We start from the raw sequence: 23498 nt of genomic DNA on the forward strand, positions 1-23498 counted from the left end.
TGCTCAGCCTATGGACTTCTTCATGCAAAGTAGTATTATGTTCTTCTAAATCTTCTACATAAAATTCTAGCTCATGCGCTCTAGCTCTAGCTACATCTTCCCCATGCCAAGCCTCATTTCTCCCTTCCACCATACGAACTAACATACGCTCACAGTTCTTATGAGCGGTGGTGCGACACTTCAATTGATCCTTTAACTTACCCATCCGGATGGTATCCAAGGCCCTATCTCTAGTATCCTGAGCTAACTCTATTGAAAGCCTCTGTATCTCTGCCTAGGGATCAGGCCTAGAGCTGCTACTGCTGGCACCGTCATTTCTAGGGGCAAGCTGGCGATGAGGAACTCCTTTAGGTCCAATGGACTTATGGGGCATTACCTTGGTGTGAGCCATACTGTAGGAAGCAAGATTAATCCAATTAAGACCATCAAATCAAAATCTAAAGAGTAGCCAGGATGGATTACATAACTCAACCCAAACTCACTACCCAACCCAGACTCAGGGTGAAGGAAGTAACAAGGGAATTAATCATGATGCATGAATCGTTCTTACAAACAAAAACATCAAAGCTTATAAGGTACATAACCATAGTTACTTTTATATAGGGCATAATAAGATTACTACTCCACCACACAAAGCCTTTTTAATCAATTAAGGAATGGTGAGAATGAAATAAGATAAGCCAGAAGCAATTTGGACCAAATTAACAAGTTATATTTATTTGTCCCAAATCATTTTGAAGTTTTTGTAGAACAATACAACAAAGACTTTGTAACGATGGCTCTAATACCATTCTATGGCAGAACCTTCTAAGTTATAGGACCCACATGCACTTGTCACTGTCCAACGACCTTTGACAACTATGCATATGCTCCTAGTGACTTAAGAAGTCTGTCGAGTGTCCTTGGGGAACCCCGAATCATCCATGATTTCCGAGTAGGATCACATTACAGAGTCATTGCAGTATTACAACATTTATTCAAATATATACATCAGAGTAAAATAGCGGAAGTCTTACGATAACATAGTTTACAAACCAGTTGTTTCAAACCTCACAAACTAAGTTCGATGATTATTACAAACCATAGTAGTAGTGGAGTGGCATAATTAACATAAACATAACACACAAAATAAGCATCCTGCCCAAGGATCACACATTCACTTATCGTCATCGACAGGAACAACAGTCATGCAGCACGGTCCAAAACAGACCTGCTCATGAGGCTCACCTACAACAAGGGTCAACGAACCCTGAGTACAAAAGTACTCAACAAGACTTAACCGAAATAAAAACTGAGAAGACTCAGGAATGTAGGCTCAGGGGTTCAAGGTTTGGCTTTAGCAATAATCAAAGTTCTTTTGCATAAAAGCTCTTTAGCAAAATTCTTTATATCAACATTTTATCTGCAAAAGATCATATACAAAGCTGACATGATCCGTAATGAGATCATGAAACTTCATATCCAACACTTTCTTAATCCTTACTCAAGTTCCAGTTATTAACTACGATGATGAATAGTGAGTTGAGTCTCCATAACCGAGGAGCAACGATGATTCGAACCGATTATTAACCTAGCTGGGGATTCCAGACCACATGACATATGCAGGTCCCCGACTTACATATATCAACCTACCCTCAGATCTTCTAAAATAAGAACGGGTCCACGCCACCCGAGAATACAGTACTCCACCAATCCAGCCCATTGCCACATGGGTACACGCTATTCCCGCCATCTCTCCACTCCCAGTGCGTGAGTAGCCATTCTCGTAATAGAATAGACGAGTTAAGGCTTACTAGAGTATGTGGTTAGTACTACAAAGCCTCATCTCATGCAATTCAACAACGAACGGACCTTAATCGACACAGGCAGAAAGAAGCCACTCACAAGACCTCCATGTCTTGTGGCTCTCACACACTGAGTCTGCTCGGTCTAGATTTATTACTTACATGCTCATATCTCATGATAACATAAGTAACCAAAGATCCATTAAAAATTCTTAGGTGACAGGTAATCACCCGACTAAGCATAACTAAACATTTACAAATAAAATAGGTAATCAAGGTAGAAATGGAAAAACAAGGTTGGTGATGCACCAATTAGGTTTCCACTTGACTCATAATCACTTAATGCAGTATAGAAAAGCAAAGCGATAAAATTTGTAAAACACAAGGTAGGGTTAAATGCATCCGGGGCTTGCCTTCATTGACGGAAAAGTTAGGTTCCTGCGATGTTCCACAATTATCCGATCCGACCTCAACAGATGGATTAACCTCCTTCGCAACTTGATTAACTACCACATGTTCACCTTCGTTCACTACACGTAGTAACAATGCCATGTTTAACATGATGCGGAATACGAAACATGATGCTTGATGATGGATGTAAATTTAACAATTCGAATACAACTTTCCTTCGTGGTACAGTTGCAAGTCAACCAAACTAAACCTTTTTCATAACACATATATCAATTGCCAAAGATCATTACCAACTAATGATTCAAGGTCATCAGTCAATCCAAAATTTCAAACAAAACCTAAATCATTAAAGGTTACTATTTGCTTTTATGAATTAATTATTTAATTCAAAATTATGAAATAAATCAACTTATTCCAATTGAGCTCAAAATTTTTGTAAATGTTCATCACATAATAACTAAGTGGCAAAACAATTTTCATAATTTTTGGATAATTAATTAAGCCAAGAAAAATCATGGAAACTCATTTATTAATTAATTGAGCAATTTTTATCACATTCAAAAAGTACTAAAAACAACATTTCATATTTTTCTTAAATAATATACCTCACAGAGAGGTCACACAAACATTTTCATAATTTTTGGAACTCTAAATAATTCTACATAAAAATAACAAAAACTATCACTATTCATTCAAATCTGAAAAACAGAAAATTAATTTTTCAACTACACAGTCGCTCATAGGGTGACCCCACATGTCATCCCTAACCTCCCGCTTTGACCACGACGACAACGGCGCTGATCGACGAAAACTCGCCAACGGTGAGACCAACGGCGATGGCCAAAGTACCAAAACACTCCCCACACCACTCCGCATCGCTTGAAGGCACTAGCTTGAGCAATTATAGCAAGTTACGAGCTTGACGTCGGCCATGGCGGACGCGGCAGCTCGACGACACCATACTAACGAAACAAGGCTGGTAGAGTGTAAACAAAAGGCACGGGAAGGTTCAGCAGCTCACCACGAACACGTTGGGGCAAACAGCGAGACCAGAGAAGCAACGGTGACGCGGGTCAACGTTCACAGCAGCCACGGCAGAGCAAACTTTAGCGACGGCGGTGCTCAGGCAACTATGATGGACAAAATGAGCAATCAACCGGTCATAGAGCATCTCGGGAACAAGGCGGAGCTAGAGGTGCACTGAGCAAGAGCAAAGGCTCACCGGAGAGCGCTGGCCACGACGACACAAGCACGACGGAGAGGTTGCCGACTGCGAGGAAGAAAGGAGGCTAGCGATGATTTTTGGTGAAATCAAGTGACCATAGTTGGATAACTAGGCGCGCAAGGAGTAGACGAAGCTATTGAGTGCTTTGCTGTGATGGCAAAGACGCTGGTTCGATGGTGAGGGCTCGACGGAGATGATCGGCGACGTCGGGAAAAGCAGAGCAATGAAAGGAAGAACGGCGACGACGTCTGAGCTTTATAGAGCGGCCAAGAGAGCAAGGAGGCGACACGCAGTGGCCTTCTCCACACTAGTGTGAAGCCAAGGGTGGCCACAGGCACGTCTGGAATCGAGCAGAAGGACGCCGGCGGTGGGGCGGTGGTCGTGGAACTGTTCCACATATTTATAGAATTGCCATCCATTTTAAAATCCAAATTACTCCCAAATTTGTATAACAACTCAAAAATCTCCAAAAATAAAAGTTGTTCAAAATCAAAAGTTCTACAACTTTGCTTTTATAACCACCCCCTAATTCAGTCTACATTTTGAAATGAAATTTTGAATTCAAATAGGGGACATTTAACGAATTTTGCCTTTTCAAATTTCTTCAAATTTTTCATAACAACTTAGAAAACTCCAAAAACAAACTTTGTATAACTTGACAAGCTGTACACTTTTTCTTTTAGGCTCAACCCCAAAATATGCTTAGATTTTGAAATGGGTGATCAGGGTAGGATTTAAATACTGAAAATCAGGGTTTTCTTGAAAATTCAAATCCAAACCAAATTTTGAACTTGATTCAAACAATACAATTCAACATATACCACATAAAGGTAAACTTGTTTTAGTGTATGCATATCAAAGTTTTCACTAAAGACCAAATGCTTTGCAATGCATATGATGACATGGCAGGTTTTAGTATTTAAACACCCGAGGTGTTACACCGCTGTGTGCTGCCTACTTCCTTGTGGTTCTTGGTGGTCCGATGCATCCCTGCCAGGGCATTCTGAGAGCATGCAAAGGCTAGCATCGAGCTCACATCGCTGAGACAATGAGCTCTCGGCCTGCTGTGCCGCCACATGCTCAAGCAACATACGAATCTCCCGATGGGCCTGACGATCCTCGGGCGTTGCAGCCTCTAGAACACCATGGAGCAAGGTCATCATAGCAGTGATGTTCTAGCTTGCCTGGGTGAAGCGAGGGAAGGCTTCATCGTCTACAATGATCCTCCAATTCATGTCATGGGCTATGGTGTGTGTGCGCCCACCATCTCTGTGGCACTTTATCTCCTGGTCGAGTTCCATGCATTCCTGCTCGAGCTAGAGTCATGCTTCCTCGATCTCTCAGTGTCAAGCTTTCAGCTGCTCCACCAGCATGTGTGGCGAGGCCATAGTCTCCCTCTCAGCCTCATTGCTAAGGTTGTTTGTGGGAGTAACCTCCCCCTCATGGACACTTTCGATGTGCCCCTCGGGGGTACCCGCCATGAAGCATTCACGAGATGGGTGATGGCTTCCCCTGCTAGAGTCAGAGCCAGAGGGTGACCCTAGCTCCTCTGCTAGGAGGTCATGGAAGGATTCTGTGATGTGTTCAATCACCCCCATGAACTCATTGTTCATGGGGGATGGGATCATGCGATGTGTTACAAGGTGGCTAATGGTCATCACGGTGTTGTGGAGACCGAATGGAAGCACTATCAGAGCTACACCCTTGCGTGGGTGCTCCAATGAGGACTAGTGGGGAGTGGTGACTCTTCGATACCTCAGCAAAACATCGTCATGTTCCTCCTTCTCTCTTTACTTTAAGCATTTACTTTGAGCAATTCAATTCTTGTGTTTACATTCATAGGACTGCCATGCTAGAGTAGGATTGGAATATAGGTTGCTAAACTTTTGTGTGGTAGAACAATAGAAGCACTTTCTAGGCATAAGGGGTGAAGTGGGCTAACCATAGGGTTTAATTATTGCAAAGAATTTTAGAATTAGCCCAATTTACCCCCCCCCCCCTGGGCATCTTGATCCTTTCAATTGGTATCGGACCCTCATGCTCATGAAATTAGACTTAATCATCTAGAGAAAGATGTTTCACGGGGATGGTCCTCCTCCTATCTTTGAGGGGGATGGTTTTCCTTATTGGAAAATCTGCATGGAGGCATATTTAGAAGCTCTAGATGTTGGAATACTTAGAGCCGCCTCACAAGGATTCCCAAAACCTCAGGATCCCACGCACCTTCAAGGCGATGAAGTAAATTACGAATAATAGAATGCAAAGGCTTGAAACACCATCTTTAAAGGCATTTGCAAAGATGTGTTCAACCAGGTGAGGAACCACAAAGATGCCCATGCACTATGGTCGGTTATTTGTGTGTTCCATGAGGGAACTAAGAGCGAGCATGAGGAACGATATCATCTTGTTATGAAAAACTAAATTCATTTGAGATGCTTCCCAAAGAGAGTGCTCATGAAATGTACTCATGCTTGAATGTTCTTGTAGAGGAAGTCAATGGGCTTGGACTCACTCAAATGCAACCATCCAATGTTGTACGAAAAATCTTGTGTGTCCTCCCCATTGATAAATATGGGCATATTGTGACTGTGCTTCATCAAGGTGATCTTTCCACCGCTACACCGACTCATATCTTGGGAAAGATCAATGCCCATGAGATGTACATGCACATCACACCACAAGATGGCTCATCCTCTACTAAGAAGAAAGACAAGGACTTAGCATTCAAAGCTACCAAGAGAAGGGCAAAGCAAGGCTTGAGTATGAGAGCTCAAGTGATGATGAAATTGATGATGCAAGTCTTGCTCTCATGGTGAGAAGAACCACCAAGATGCTAAAGAAGCTTAACAAGAGTGGCATCAAGTTTGATGGCAAGAAAAAGAAGTTCTTCACTAGCACAAGAAGGAAGCCAATCTCGGAGATGGATTGCTACAATTGTGGAGAACTTGGTCATCTAGCACATCAATGCACCAAGCCCAAGAAAGACAAGTACAAGAACAAGTACAAAGGGCAAGAAAGATGACTCAAGTAATGAAGAAGAAGATGAGAAGAAGAAAAACAAGCCATACCAGAAGAAGGATGGCAAGAAGGACTTCCACAAGAAAAAAGAAGAATGGGAAGGCATACATCGTCGGTGATTGGCTCGCGGACATTGATTCATCAAGTTGCTCATCCGATGATGATAGTGATAATGAGAAAGTGGCCGCAATAGTGATTGACTCTTCATCATCTTCACCGACACCACCGCCATCATCCTCTACACACCTATGCCTTATGGCCAAAGGTGATCGGAAGGTACCAAATGATGATGATAGTAGTGGTGATGATCATGCTAATAATGATGATTGTGATAGTGATAGTGATGATTATGAATATGAATCACCTTCATATGATGATCTTGTTAAATTGCTAAATCAATATACTAAGATCATTAGAAAGACTAGAGCTAAGAATGACAAGCTAGAAGCTAAGAATGATTCTCTTTTAGCTAAATGTGATATAGCCGAAAAGGCTAGTGTTGAGCTTAGAGAAGCAAATGAAGCTATGTCATCCAAACTCAAGGGGCTCAAATCTTCTAAGAAAGAGCTTAAAGATAAACATGATAAACTTGAGGAGATGCATAAAGAGCTCATCACTAGCCACAACATGCTAAAAGAAGAGTATACCAATCTTAAGATTAATCATGATAATCTTACTCAAGAATTTTTATCCAATGAGCCATATGATGCTACTAACAATGTTGTTAAGATATCAATCTACATCAGGTGATGATTTGATCATTGAGAGCATTGAGCAAAGTTCTAGTAGCAAGGGCAAGCAAGTGGTTGAGACCGATAATTATGATGAGTATGTCAAGCTCAAGAATGATAATGAAAAGCTCAAGAAAGATCTTGAAGAGATCAAAACCCACAACACTATTGTGCTAGAAACTCTTGATCATGATGATGATTTGATTCTTGAGAATGAGAAGCTCAAAGAAGAGAACAAGAAACTCAAGAAAGAGAAAAATAATGATGCACTCAAGGAAGAGAACAAGAAGCTCAAGTTGGAGAAAGAGCATCTCAAGATTTGATTGAGCAAGTTCACAAGAGGCAAGCACCTTCAAAGTGAGCTACTAATGAACACTGTCATGAAGATGGATAGAAGTGGCATTGGGTATTTGGCAAACCAAGAGAAGAAGGCTTAAGCTCAACAACAACTACACAAGTCAAATCCAAAGCCAAAGAGATGTTTTGAGTGTGGATAAGAATGCCACTTTGCCCATGAGTGTCAAACTCCACCACCACAACCCTTGCCCAAGCATGCTAGACCCTTTGCTTTCAATGCTCATTATATGCTTAGAAAGGACTCTGTTGGAAAGATGAAAGTTATGTTCTTAGGACCTCCCAACAAGAATAGGCCTAAGAAAATTTGGGTTGCAAAGTCACTTGTTGAGAAAGTCAAGGGCCCTCAACAAGTTTGGGTTCCTAAAGCTTGATCTCTTATGTGTAGGTGAACTACAAGACCGGTGGAAGTCATTGGGTAATTGATAGTGGTTGCACACAACATATGACCGGTGATCCTCGTATATTCACCTCACTAGATGAAGAAGTAGATGGACAAGATAGAATCACATTTAGAGATAATTCAAAGGGCAAAGTTAAAGGATTGGGCAAAGTGGCAATATCAAATGATCATTCTATCTCAAATGTGCTATATGTTGCTTCATTGAGCTTCAACTTGCTATCCATTGGACAATTGTGTGATCTTGGCTTTCAATGCCTATTTACCGAGAAGGAAGTGGTTGTATCCAAGAAAGATGATGATCAAGTGATATTCAAGGGATTTAGATACAACAACCTATATTTAGTGGACTTCACCTCCGAAGATGCTAACTTGAAGACATGCTTATTCACCAAAACAACTCTTGGGTGGCTATGGCATAGAAGACTTGCTCATGTTGGGATGAGCTCACTCAAGAAGCTAATGAAGAATGAGTTGGTGAGAGAGTTGAAGGATGTGAAGTTTGAGATGGACAAGCTTTGTAGTGCATGTCAAGCCAGCAAACAAGTTGCAAACACTCATCCTACAAAAGCTTTCATGTCAACCACAAGAGTGCTAGAACTCCTTCACATGGACTTATTTGGACCAACAACATACAAGAGTTTGGGAGGAAATCTTTATTGTCTTGTGATTGTTGATGACTACTCAAGATACACATGGGTATTCTTCCTTCATGACAAATCTGAAGTGGCATCATGCTTCAAGAAGTTTGCCAAGAGAGCACAAATGAGTTTGAAGTGAAGCTCAAGAAGATTAGAAGTGACAATGGTAAAGAATTTTACAACACAAACATAGAAGCCTATTGTGATGAAGTTGGGATCAAGCATGAGGTCTCCGCAACATATACTCCTCAACAAAATGGTGTAGTTGAGAGAAAGAACTAGACATTGATCACACTAGCAAGAACAATGCTTGATAAGTACAACACTCCCGAAGCTCTATGGGCGGAAGCTATCAACACCGTATACTATGCATCCAACCGCCTATTCCTTTAAAAGTTTCTTGGCAAGACACCTTATGAGTTGCTTAATGGGAAGAAGTCGGACATCTCCTTCTATAGGATTTTTGGTTGCAAATGTTACATCTACAAGAAGCGACAACACCTAGGGAAGTTTCAAAGACGTTGTGATTTTGGTTTTCTTATTGGTTACTCATCAAAGTCCAAAGCATATAGAGTATTTAATCATGCCACCGGCTTGATTGAAGAAACATATGATGTGGAATTTGATGAATCTAACGGCTCCCAAGGAGCACATGAGAATCTTGATGATGTAGGTGATGAACCATTGAGGAAGGCTATGAAGAACATTCCGGTTGGAGACATCAAGCCTAATGATGATGAAGATGATGTACAAGTGATCAATCCACCTTCTTCATCAAATGTGCCGTAAGATGGTGATAAAGATGGGAGAGTAGAAAATAAAGATACTCGTGTCTCCCATGAGCAAATGGTGACACAAGCACATGATGTTGATGCTCCACAACCTCCCCCTCTAGTGGTTGATAGAAGAAATACACCTCTACTACAAGCTCATCCACAAGATCTCATCATAGGGAGTCCATCAAAGGGAGTAATGACTCGCTCTTAAAAGCTTGCTTCGTTTATTGAACATCACTCTTTTGTCTCTTGCTTTGAGCCTACTAAGGTAGAAGAAGCTCTTCAAGATCTGGATTGGATAAATGACATGCATGAAGAGTTGAACAACTTCACCCATAATGAAGTTTGGACTCTTGAAGAGCGACCACAAGGTGCAAGAGTCATTGGAACAAAGTGAGTGTTCCGCAACAAGCAAGATGATCAAGGCATTGTTATGAGGAACAAGGCAAGACTAGTTGCAAAGGGGTTCTCTCAAGTTGAAGGTTTGGATTTTGGAGAGACCTTTGCACCGGTTGCAAGACTAGAAGCCATTCGTATCCTCCTTGCATTTGCATCACATCATGAAATGAAACTATATCAAATGGATGTGAAAAGTGCATTTTTAAATGGCTTTATAAATGAACTAGTCTATGTTGATCAACCTCCAGGGTTTGAAGACCCTAGATATCCTAATCATGTTTATAGGTTGTCCAAGGCACCATATGGGCTTAAGCAAGCCCCAAGAGCTTGGTATGAGCATCTTTGGGACTTCCTCATTAAGAAGGGCTTCACCATTAGGAAGGTTGACACCACACTATTCACCAAGAAGCTTGATGGATATATCTTCATTTGTCAAGTGTATGTTGATGATATCATCTTTGGATCATCAAATGAAGATTCTTTCAAAGAGTTTGGTGAATTGATGTTGAAGGAGTTTGAGATGTCAATGATTGGAGAACTAACATTCTTTCTTGGTTTTCAAGTCAAGCAAATGAGAGAAGGGATTTTCATCTCTCAAGAGAAATATACTAATGATCTTCTCAAGAGATTGAAAATGGATGAATGTAAGCCAATCAAGACACCAATGCCAACTAATAGACATCTTGACCTAGATGAGGGAGGTAACACGGTTGATCAAACTCTCTACCGCTCTATGATTGGTAGCTTGTTATATTTAACCACATCTAGGCCCGACATCATGTTTAGTGTGTGTATGTGTGCTAGATTTCAAGCAAATCCTAAGGAAGCTCATTTAATTGCTATTAAAAGAATCCTTAGATATCTTAAGCACATCTGGAGGGTGCCATTTGCTTGGTAGATCACTTGTGTCTTGGTCCTCCAAGAAGCAAAATAGTGTGGCTTTGTCCACCGCCGAAGCGGAAAACATTGCCGCGGGTGCTTGTTGTGCACAAATACTTTATATGAAACAAACTTTGCTAGACTATGGTGTAGTACTAGAAAAAGTACCTCTTTTGTGCGATAATGAAAGTGCGGTAAAACTTACAAATAATCCAGTTCAATACTCTTGCACCAAGCACATAGATATCCGCCATCACTTTCTTAGAGATCATGTTGCTAAGAATGATATATCATTAGAAGGTGTAAGGACTGAGGATCAATTGGCGGATATCTTTACTAAACCACTAGATGAGGCAACTTTTTGTCGATTGCGGAATGAGCTCAATGTGCTTGATTTTAGCAACTTCACTAAAAATGAGCTTGTGTTGTCCCTTGCATTGCATTGTAATATACATCATGTTTACTTTATGGTAATGCACTTAGGGCTTGTCTAACATGGTTAAGATAACCACCGAAAAGCGTGTGAAGAAGCTTAACCTTGGATCAAACTTGACAAGCAACTAGAATTACTTTCAAGTATTGCATTGCATATGCATGAATGTTGTTTTGTCGTTTCTCTTCAATCACCCTTTTATTGCCTATTTTCTTAAAAAGAATTATAGCCTAACACAAAATACTTTGAAAAATTTTAGGGTTTGAGAGAGGTCACTCACATCAGTCCCAATTGGTCTTTATTTGGATCTTATTGAAGTTGGGAGTTGATTAGGAACAGGCAGCGCGAAGGACTTTAAAGAATTGCTGAAGAAGAGTGACCGGACGCTGCACTGGACTCTGATGTCCAGCGTCCGGTTAGTTCACAGGAGGTATTCTCCCCGCATCCGGTCACTCTGATGTCTAGTGACCGGACGCTGCGAAGAAGCGACCGGACACTGAAACAGTATTCTCCCCGCATCTGGTCAGATGGTGGTTCAGCATCCGATCAAGCAAAGGTGATCAAGGCAGGATTGGACAGGACTCTGGTTGCATCCGGTCGGGGTTAACCAGACACATTCGGTCGTGACTCGAGGGGTTTTGGACCTCTCTAGAGTCGACCGAACTCTGGGTGGCAGCGTCTGGTCAGTAGAAAAGTGCGGCTTCTAAACTCTTTCCTATTTTCTTTTCTCTTACGTCACCGGGGCCACCATATAAGCCAAATTGAGCCACGCCATAACCTAATCCGCCCATACCCGCGCCAACATCGCCATTTTCCACAGCCACCGCATCGCATGCCCTAGCCTTGCTCCACCGCTTGCCACGCTGCCCTGCTCCCACACCCACGCCACATTGCTCCGCCGTAACCTCATCCCACACCCATGCCCGATGTCTGCGCCGCTCCCACCACAGCACCACCATGCCACACCAACCTCGTTGCGCCACCATGCCCACATTCACCATGAGCCTATGCCCTAGCGTCGCTGACTGATCCTCACCAGAGTCCCTACTGCCTTCACCAGAGCCTCTAGTGCCTACATTGCATCTTCCCTACCGCCGATCCACACCGACCAGCACAACCCTAACCCTAGCTTCATAGGGTAGACCCGAGGGTTCTCCGTGATCCATTCCTTGTTCTTTGGTTCACCAGTTCGTCAGGTAGCAAGCCCTCGATTCTAATTTCATACCTATTGCTTGCTTCTTAGGGTTCTAGATGTATATTGAAATTATTCATATATCCAATCTATTCTATCATGTAGCGAGTCAGTGTTTCTAAGGTCTCTTTGGCAATTGTCAGTCAACTCGGGGCCAAGCTCGTGAATATGGATTGAGGCCAAGCCTTGGAAGTGATAGTTGGCAGTTGATTCTTGTCAGTGCAGTTGTTCTTTTCAACTCAATCAGATGGCTCGTGTCAAGAATGTCAGAGGTGGTCCCGGAGATGAGGATCTGAGGGCCCCGCCTCACCTGCCTTCTGAGGCAAAAGGCAAGGCGATGAAGAAGCTTGCAACGAAGAAGCATAAGTATCTAGATGCTGACATAGAGAGAGCAGCAGCAGTTGTAGCTGCTGCAAACCGTGTAGAGAGAGGAGGTGCTTGGAGTGGTGTTGTCATTACAGATCAGCTTTCACCAGCTCAGAGGGATGCTATCTAGGAGGTTGAGCATCATCATGGTGGTCTAGCTGGGATAGCCATTGTTGGAGGACGGTGTGTTGCTATTGATGAGAGTCAGCCTCAGGGGGAGTCACAAAAGCAGGCACAGCAGACAAAGCAGACTCATGAGGGAGTGTGGTTAGAGGAGACAGAGCAGGCACCTTAGCCATAGTTACACTGCTCTAGCCGTACTTGTACCTAGGTAACACCAAGGGTAGAGACACAGCGAAGGAGTTCTCGTCCGCCTCCTAGACCACAGGGTCCGCCTCTAGTGACTCATCTAGATTTGAGAGCCACCATGGTCAAGCAAGTTCAGCAGCTCAGATTTGTGTAGTTTTAGGAGTGGTTCCCACCGAGGAGGGATGAGCGTGCTTCAGAAGGCTTCTACACACCATTGTAGGAAGATTTTTATAATGCATATCTTAACTGTGGGGCAGCATTCAGGTCTCAAAGGGTGTGCAACATTGAGTCCATTATAGTAGCAGTAGGAGAGCAGATTCATTCTTATCTACTAGGGCTAATAGATTTACTTGCATGGACAGGCAGATATGTTCCATCATGGGTCCGTGAGTTCTATGCTACCCTTTGGATTAACCCGCAGCACAGATTCATTCACTTTGCATTTAGAGGCAGAGATTACAGGCTGATGAGCTTCAGGGTCAGGGAGATACTCAGGCTTCAGGAGCAACCCGTCCATCTACATGAGGTTTGCTATGGTTAGACAACACCTCCTAGATGCCCTCATGGTGGTATGGTGTCTCCTACATATTTGGTCCGCCATTGCTTCATAGAGCCATTTGGCGAGGGGTCGAGCAGGACACCTAGTGATCTTACTCCTATAGCTAGAGTACTTGATGTTATCATGAGGAGGACCCTGCTTTCGAGGATGGGGTAACATGAGGGGTTGACTCACATTTAGTTATGGCTACTGAACGCCCTAATGCTATAGACTGTATTTGATATTTGGGATCTCTTACTTTCAGAGATGGAGGATACTATTGCAGAGGGATTCAAAGGTCACCGGTACCTACCCTATGCTCACTAGATTACATTCTAGATTCACAGAGTAGTTACAGTAAGGCCACCTAAGATGCTAGCAGAGTATAGTGGTGCTACTATAGAGTTTCCTGCCTATAACATGACTTAGATGCTCCATCACAGCAGACCGAGTGCACCAAGAAAGCCACGCTATTGTCCTGAGGTGCCAGAGTCTGTAGCCTAGTAGGATGAGACTATCAAGGGTATTGTAGCTATAAAGGAGGAGGAGCTAGATGCTCAGCAGGAGGATATGGTCGAGAGCGACCCTAATGATAGTACTGATGATGACTATCAGGACATTCCTTAGATGCCTCCACGATGACATGATCATGAGGCCGATAGCTCTAGTTCAGCTCCACCTACACCATAGACAGACCTCGCTCTACTTGCTATCCTTGAGCAGATGAGGTAGGATTAGGCCCGCTAGGCCTAGGAGACCACTGCTACATTTGCACAGTTCTAGGCCAGACAGGATGAGTTTCAGCGATAGCAGCAGATGATCTAATAGAAGCAGCAGGCTATACAGCAGCAGCAGTAGGCCATGCATCAGTAGCAGCTCCTCCTATAGCAGCCATTACTCGGATTTATGCAGCATGTAGTTACTGCTATTGGGGCTCCACCGCCACAACCTTCACCCCAGATCGGCTAGCCTGCCACCACTTCTACGACTCCAGCTTTATAGCCTAGTGGGCTTCAGAGTCAGGGACAGCCAACAACATAGTTTCCTTCACCTACAGAGCAGGTGTCCTAGTGGTTTGCCTCACTAGTGCCAGCCCCGTAGTTCACACCTCTTCATATGGGCTTCACACCGGCTCAGACTTCCTCGCTGCTTGTGCTAGATACCACAGTCTCTAGGAGCCTTGTTGCTACCTTTAGTGAGTTGACAAAGCAGCCTACTCCACCATATCTACATGTCCCTAGTCCTTCCACAGTTGCTCCTATTACGAGGACTACAGAGATGCGCCCTTCTTCAGTTGCATCATCAGAGCCACCTGCTATAGTCATACCTGTAGAGTCACAGGCCGCACTAGTTCTTGATCCGACCTAGACCGCTTCAGCATCGCTTCTAGCTATAGAGGGTCATACATCTTAGAGCATAGGATCAGATGATGATGGCACACAGTTCCAGCTCGCTCCTCGCGCCTCAACGCCCGACTCGTCTGCTGCAGCCCCGCCGATCGACTCTTAGGTTTTGGTGTTTGACGCCAAAGGGGGAGAGGGATCAAGTATGTTAGACTTAGGGGGAGCGATTCATTTAGGGGGAGTTTATCTATTATATTTGGTTTTTTATGTGTGATACACTATTATGCATTCATGTGTTTACTTTCATGCATCGAACTATATTTATGTGATAGTGATATCTACGTGATCATGATATTTATGTGATATGTGATATGTGTGCTCTCTACTTCGAATTATTTATATGTCATATCACTTGTGATATGCTCATTTGCTTTGCTTCCGCGTTTTACTCCGATGCAAATGAGCTTTATTTCTTGTACTCATGCTTATTTCATATTTAATGAGTACATTATGTTGGCTTGGGTCATATAAGCTTGCCTAACTCTTTTGTTCTTATTGTCAAAAGCTTATATGAACCAAGCATGTTAAAAACCTCATCTCTTCACATACTCAAGGTTGTATTGTCATCAATCACCAAAAAAGGAGGAGATTGAAAGCATCTAGGCCCCTAGTTGGGTTTCGGTGATTAATGACAATACGTGATTACCGTGACTAATGTGTGTTTTATAGATTCAATTAAGTTAGGTCACAATAATGGCAATTGATTGGGCAATCATGGTTGTCATGCCCCTATGATGGAAATTGTTTTGGTTTTCAAAGGATGGACGACAAGGTTAAGGATGGACTAGTTCTAAGTGTCATTTAGTGTTGAAGAGACACTTAGAGTAGTTTAGGACTTTGTTTTTCCTTTGGCTGTACTATTAAGGGGGTATGGACGGGTATCTTGACCTAGGTGAGTCTAGTGGGTTAGGTGTGGTGCACACTTGCTAAATCTAGCACTAGGTAGCTCCTAAAAAGCCTTTAGATCAATTGGAGCAAACTTCATTCACATATGATTGCGAGTTGGAAGTGAATGGAGGGTCAAATGCTGACCGGACGCTGGTTCCGGTGTGGCCGGACGCTGGCTCAGGGTTCGGTCAGTTCATTTGATCAAGGTGAAGTCGTCTAGCATGACTGGACACTGAGAGGTGAGTGACCGGATGCTGGGTACCAGCGTCCGATCGACTCCAGTAAGGTTCCAGAGAGGGAAAATCATGACCGAACATGTCCGGTCACAACTTAAACACTCGGTGGTAGGGAGAACTGACCAGAGCGTCCGGTCACCCCACAGAGGCACATAACGGTTTGTTTTGAATGAGGGGTTATAAATACTTCCTCTATTCACTCAAGGGATTACTTTTGCTCATTCCAACAGCTGAGAAACACCCTTGAGAGTGCCAAGCAGAGCAAGGTCCTAGTGAGATGATTGAGATTTGAGAATCCAAAAGAGAGGCCTCATTAGTGAAAGCAAGAGTAGCAAAGTGTGCATTCACCCTTCTTATTAGGCTTGTCGTGGTCAAGTGAGAGTTCGTGCTTGTTACTCTTAGTGATCGCCATCACCTAGATGGCTTGGTGGTGATTGGGAGCTTGGTGATCATCTGGCAGAGCTTGTGGATGACCCAACTCAAGTTGTGAGCAGTTGTGGGTGATTCACCGCGATGGAGTGTCAAAGAATCAACCCGTAGAGAGCACTTGATCCTTGCATGGATCAAGGGGGAGCTACACTCTTGTGTGGGTGCTCCAACGAGGACTAGTGGGGAGTGGCAACTCTCCGATACCTCGGCAAAACATCACTGTGTTCCTCCTCTCTTTACTTTAAACATTTACTTTGAGCAATTCAATTCTTGTCTTTACATTCATAGAATTGCCATGCTAGAGTAGGATTGGAACATAGGTTGCTAACCTTTTGTGCGGTAGAACAATAGAAACACTTTCTAGGCACAAGAGGTGAAGTGGGCTAACCGTAGGGTTTAATTATTGCAAAAAATTTTAGAATTAGCCCAATTCACCCCCCCCCTCTTGGGCATCTTGATCCTTTCAGTGCCAACTGTCCGTGTTTCGAGTAAACACCAACAAGTAAATTTATATCATTGTGTGTTGGACCCAGATGGTGTGCTAAAAGATAGGGTTTACACTGGTTCAGGCAGAATGTCCCTACGTCCAGTTTGTGGCTGCTGCTCATGTTATTAGCACTAAAAGGTTCATAGTAGGGGTTACAAACTGACGAGAGAGGGACATGTCCAAAGTCTCTTATGGAAAGGTTGAAAGGGCGCTGAGAGCTTGGTTGCTACTCAGCTATGTGTGATGAGATGCATGGTGTCTTGAATCGATCCCCTCCCCTAGTGGGGTGCCCTGCCTTCCCTTTTATAGACCAAGGGGAAGCAGGGATTATAGGTGGGAGAAGAAAAACCAAAGGCAAAGAAGGTCCTTCGAAGGTGCCGGATCTTCCTTTTCCTCTGAGCGAGTCCTGCTATTATGGTAGACGATGCCATGGATAGCTCCATGTTGGGCATCTATCCATTGATGATGCCACATTCTAACTTGATCAGCAAGTGGTCATGTCCCATCCTGCCCCATCGGGCGATGCAATGGACCGGGATGTTGATCCACAACCCCATGGGGAGCGGACGATGTAGTGATTGAACATCTGTCACTGTAGAAGACGTGAGTCTCCTCTTGGACCATAGTGGTTGTCATATGGTTCCATCAGGATCCACGCTCGAGGGCCAATGGCGACGCCCACAACACTGTAAAACAAATGTCAACGCCTACAACACTGTTCAGGCTCTAACATGCCCGGAAGGGCCTTAAAGCGCCCGTCTTGTCATATTTTGTCAGTACTTTCCTATAGGCGTGCAGGGTATGGTCCTTGGTATTGCAGTTGACTTGAGTGTCCTGCCTTATCTGCGCGCATAGTTATGAAGGAGCAGCGCGCAAACATCGAGCGAGGCAAGCCAACCCCTAGACATCGGGCGAGGCGGAGCCAACCCCTAGACGTCCGGCAAGGCGGAGCCAGCTCTCGAACATCGAGTGAGGTGGAGTCTGTCCCCGAACATTGGGTGAGGCAGAGCTAGCTCCTAGACATCGAGCAAGGTAGAGTCTGCCCTCAGACATCAGGCGAGGCGGAGCCAACCCGCGGTCATCAGGCGAGGCAAAGTCTACCCTCAGATGTTGGGCGAGGCGGAGCTAGCTCCCAGACATCGAGCGAGGCAGAGTCTGCCCTTAGACATTGGGCGAGGCAGAGTCTACCATCAAACATCAGGCGAGGTGGAGCTAGCCTGTGGTCGTCGAGCGAGACGAAGTCTGCCCTCAGACGTCGGGCAAGGTTGAGCCTACTCTCAGACGTCGAGCGAGGCGAAGCTAGCCTGCGGTCGTCGGGCGAGGCGGAGTCTGCCCTTAGACATCGGGCGAGGCAGAGTCTATCCTCAGGCATTGGGCGAGGCAGAGTCTGCCCTCAGACATCGAGCAAGGCAAAGTCTACTTGGGGTGGGGCCCATAGTCTTGTTGGACGGACAAGGAGTGACCCGGTAAGCGGTGTAGTCATGCTCTTGATTGTACGGATGAGCTAGCGTTCGATGGTTGTTAGCTCCTCCTCTTTGGGTACCCTAATATTGGGCCCCGGCACTGCTCGGTGATGGTTCACAACTACTCGATGACTCAGTATGGTGGTCAGACCATAAGTCTGACTGCTCGGCTTTGTTCACACCTGCTCGGACAAGCTCAAGATGGTGTTGCATAGTGGACACAAAAGCGCTCGGGGACTAGCTGTGGGCGGTACAACCCCGAATACCCATGGCAAACTACATGGGTTGCGCTCCTAGGGGTGGTCCCGCCCACAAGACGAAGCCTTGTGGAGTACGGCGCTGCTCAACGTGCCCTGTAAGACATCGAGGAGATATCCTAAAGATACTACGAGATCTATTAGGATACGATCGATCCCATGATTCATGTAATATGTTATTACTTTCTGGTTATCTCCTAGATCTAACCGACTTGTAACCCTGCCCCCCAAACTATATAAGGCGAGCAGGGACCCCCTCCAAACGTAGGCAATATCATACGAAGCCAATACAATCCAACAGACCACAGGTGTAGGGTATTACGTCGCTTTGACGGCCCGAACCTGTCTAACTCTTGTGTCTCTGCTGCCTTCTTGTTCTTGATTACACGCACCTCTGCCGATCAATCTACCTTCATGGGATACCCCTCGGAGGATTATCGACATTAGGACATCCACACATCAATCAAAATTAGTCTTTACTTTTTCGGCTTCACGCCAACCCTTAAGAGTAGGAGTAATGTAGCTTTTTGGCGACTTCTTCAGCAAACAGGGCTGCATCGACTTATCGACATCCAGCTTGCTTGTAAGTACCGTCACGATTTGTATTGTGCTTGTAGAGCTACATCAGCTGATTGATCTTTTATGAGCCATAATATAAGTTAGTTATCGATCTGTATCGTAGTTTGTAAGGCTGCATCAGCTGATTGATGTCTTACGAATCATAATATAGATCAAAGTTATAGATCTTGTGCTAAATAACTTGTTGTTTAATATAATATCGCTAGTTATCGAATCTGCTAAGATTAGTAAGATTTTCCTTGTTGTTTTTTATTGACTCACCAGCTATCGATTTTGCTATAATTAATGTTTTATTAATTAAAACAAAATCACTCATTTGAGATAGAGATAGATCAGCATCATATTATCTTAATTAGTCGTCCTTTGATCTGGTAACGCTTTAAATCTCATAATTGATGACTTAATTCCTCTAGACCGGTAGTTTTATCTCTATTCCAATCAAACATAGTATGCATCCAAAGACATGTTTCAATCTTGAATAAACTCACTAGTTAATGAGATCTAATCTAATGACACTACCATAGCTGCATCGATCTGGTCGAACCTCACTGATAAGACTTTAGATTAGAAATTATTGATTAGTGGTTTTGTTCATGATCGAAATATGTACCCTATTTGTTTGTTATGCCTGCATCAGCTGTTTTAGCCGATTGCCTATGCTCTCACACATATAGCATGTTTTTATGAATTTGTTGATATATAGATGGTTTTATAGATTCTTTGGCTTTAGTTTGTTATCATTATCATAGCTGCATCGATTCGGTCGAACCTTACTGTTGATGATAATAGATTAGATTCAGATTGTTTATGGATTCATTAATGGTAAACAATCGATTGTTCACGTGTTATACTCTTTTCATCAAACTTATTGGCTCAACGTTTTATACTAATCTTGTTTTGTTTAGTCGATAATGTTTCTGATGTTCCATGAGCATTCGTTATTTTGATTCATATCATTATCGTTTAATATTAGCCGATAATCCTTGATTTAAATATTTTCATTTCATGGATAGGCTGGATATTGACTATTTAGTCGATAGCCTCATTAAATCAGCTATTTGGCCACATATTGGAACTGTCTGATCCAACACCGACATGTTCCACCTTAAACTACTAAAAAGATTTTCTCTCCTTGTCAATTGCATGGTTAAATTGACAGGCACGTCTTTGGTCTTGAAACGGACCATTCTTGTGTTGAAGCTAAGCAGATCTTCGGGTTCACTCTGTCAAGATCATCTGGCTTGCTGTGTGCTAATCACATCGTCACATTTTTGTGTCAACCGTTTTTGAGATGTATATTTTAACTTTTAGCACTAATTGATACGACCATTTGAATTGCAGGAATGGAAGGAGCCATGGGCTCATGGTACCTTGTTAGGAGGGATGATTACCTCCTTAGGTACGTATTCCTTTACAAAGCATCTCAGCATTTAGTCTAGAGATTCTGCTTTTAGGATTGACCTTATGTTCCTTACTCTGTTTTGTGGCAAATTCTGGTTAATTGTGGTTAATTGACCTTACACCTCCGTGGATTCCTTTGCTAGGACTGTCTCAAGATATATGTACTATTTAGACACCTTGCATATCAGTTTAGAAATCCAGCTTATGTATGTCTCATGTAATATATATATATATGTAGTATTTGAACGTCTTGCATGGTTTAGAAATCTAGCTTTCTGTTCGGCGCGGATTGGCGCGCGCAAACCACTACAATAATTTCAGTACCTAATGTGCTCTCATCCTACAATAATCATAGTTTGGTTCCTCCCATCATATATTCTATCAGATTGCTCCTTGAATCTAGGTTTCATTCACACACTTTTTTAATTTCTTCATGGAATGATTGTTGGACAGATAAAAAGCAAGAGCGAAAGGAATGGTACCCGAAGCAAGAGCTCTTAGTTGTTTCATGTGTCTTGTTCGTTTAGATTTGTCATGTGGTGTCTGGTCATATGTGTTTTCCATCAGATTGCTTACAGTTGTTGTTCTTTACAGGTCCGAATCATCTTGATCTGAATGTCCAGTAGATGCTTCGTGCCCATGTATATTCATGACCACCTCGTCAATTCTGATGGCTAAAGAAATTGATTGGTTAAAAAAGGGATCAACAGCATTGGTGTTTGCACTTTGGAAAATATGTTCATTTATCTACTTTGTCCATTTTACTCTGCAGGAAAAGATGTTCATGTAGAGGCCATGCACTTTGGATTCCTAGCATGTATACGCCTCACTCTTAACATAAATATTCAGAGCTGACTTTTAGTTCTTTTACCAGGCTAAAAAATGTGTTTGGTTAATGCAAGACACTCACTTTCAGTTTAGATTAGCATTTTTAGCCTTATATGGTTAACTGTTGCCATGTTGGGTTGTGCTGATAAGAACAGGCCACCTGTAAACTTTGTTTTTGAGATGCATATGTTAACTTTCAGCACTAACTGATACGACCATTTCAATTGCAGGAATGGAAGGAGCCATGGGCTCATAGTACCTTGTTCGGAGGGATGATTACCTCCTTAGGTATGTATTCCTTTACAAAGCATCTCAGCATTCAGTCTAGAGATTCTGCTTTTAGGATTGACCTTATGTTCCCTACTCTGTGTTGTGGCAAATTCTGGTTAATTGTGGTTAATTGACCTTATGCCTCCTTGGCTTTCTTTCCTTGGACTACCTCAAGATATATGTACTATTTAGACACCTTGCATATCGGTTTAGAAATCCGGCTTATGTATGTCTCATGTAATATATATGTAGTATTTGAACGTCTTGCATGGTTTAGAAATCCGGCTTTCTATTCGGCGTGCATGGGCGCGCGCAAACCACTACAATAATTTCGGTACCTCATGTGCTCTCAACCTACATTAATCACAGTTTGGTTCCTCCCATCATATATTCTATCAGATTGCCCCATGAATCTAGGTTTCATTCACACACTTTTTTTAATTTCTTCATGGAATGATTGTTGGACAGATAAAAAGCATAAGTGTTCAGGTCCAACGCCTGATTACTTTACGCATTCTCTAAAATTAAATTTTATTAGAAACTATTTAAGTCCGGGCCTTTCTTCTCTATATCCTCTGAACTGATAGCTACCTTACAGTGTTCATGTTTTTTTTCTTGTCACAACCAACTGATGTGTTGCATATAAAGCATGTTGGGTTAAATGTATGCCAACAAAATGAACATTTTATTAACAATATTGTGTAATTGGGTTAAATGTTGCCTGGTGTTCAAGAAGGTCTAGAACTGAAAGCACGAACAATGTTTCATGCCAGCTCTTTTTTATTGTTAATTACAGTCTGGTCACACGGTTATTATCGCATAGGAAGCAAATGGATAGCCGGTCTATAAAATATATTTCTGATTATATGTTCAACTTTGTAGTTTTTGACACTGAATCATCTAATGCTTTGAGTATGTCCTATTATATTCAGCGAGGTTGAAGTTTGAGAGCAATTAAGCACCAGTAACCTATCTTTCTATACGTTTCGCTAGCATTTTAGTGTTGTCCTATGAATGTGCCCCACAAAATGATTTGCTTTCTATTTTTGTAAACGTCTGTTTGCCAGGTGTATATTGAGGTTGAAGCTAAACTAAATATTGTTATTGTTTGAAGCCTGGCAAAGACTTATTCAAGTAATTTAATTGCCATTTCATTGCTTGTGGAAAATCCTAGAATCAGGCATCCAATTACTGATATTAATAGGACCATATCAAGCTAAGAATAGAGTGGAAACACTGCTTCTAGCTAGGATATTTTAATCACTCTTGTTTTAGGGTCTGGACCATTTTAAACGGATGCACTATGTATGACATCCTAAAAATAACTTATCTAGACTCTCTATGCAAATTAGAAAATAACACAAAATAAGATGTAAACTCTATATTACTAATATGTTATTGTTGATATACTATTTATAGATTAGAGTTTGAAGGTCAGAAAAATTGCAGTCAACATAATACAGGTTGCAGCCACATAGTGCACATTTTCATGGGATATTACAAAAATAGTTTCATTAAGGTTCACCTTTGCAGTCACTCTGATTCAACAGACCTACATACAGACATAAAAAAACTATGCTTCGGTGGTAGTACAGGTAATGAACAGATGGTCATCTTTTTTTATGAACAGAGCAAACAATCATCTTATATGTCATTTACCATTCTCGCTGTCAGTTTACTTCAATGAACACTTTTTCTCACTTTTGTATACCAGCGGAAGAATTCGACGTGGGTAGGGAGATCATTGAAGAAGCTTATGAGCAGCAGCATAGAGGTGATATTCAGCTAGAACCCAAGGCTT

This window comes from Miscanthus floridulus, chromosome 8, assembly GCF_019320115.1.
Source record: "Miscanthus floridulus cultivar M001 chromosome 8, ASM1932011v1, whole genome shotgun sequence".
NCBI classification, from domain to species: domain Eukaryota; kingdom Viridiplantae; phylum Streptophyta; class Magnoliopsida; order Poales; family Poaceae; genus Miscanthus; species Miscanthus floridulus.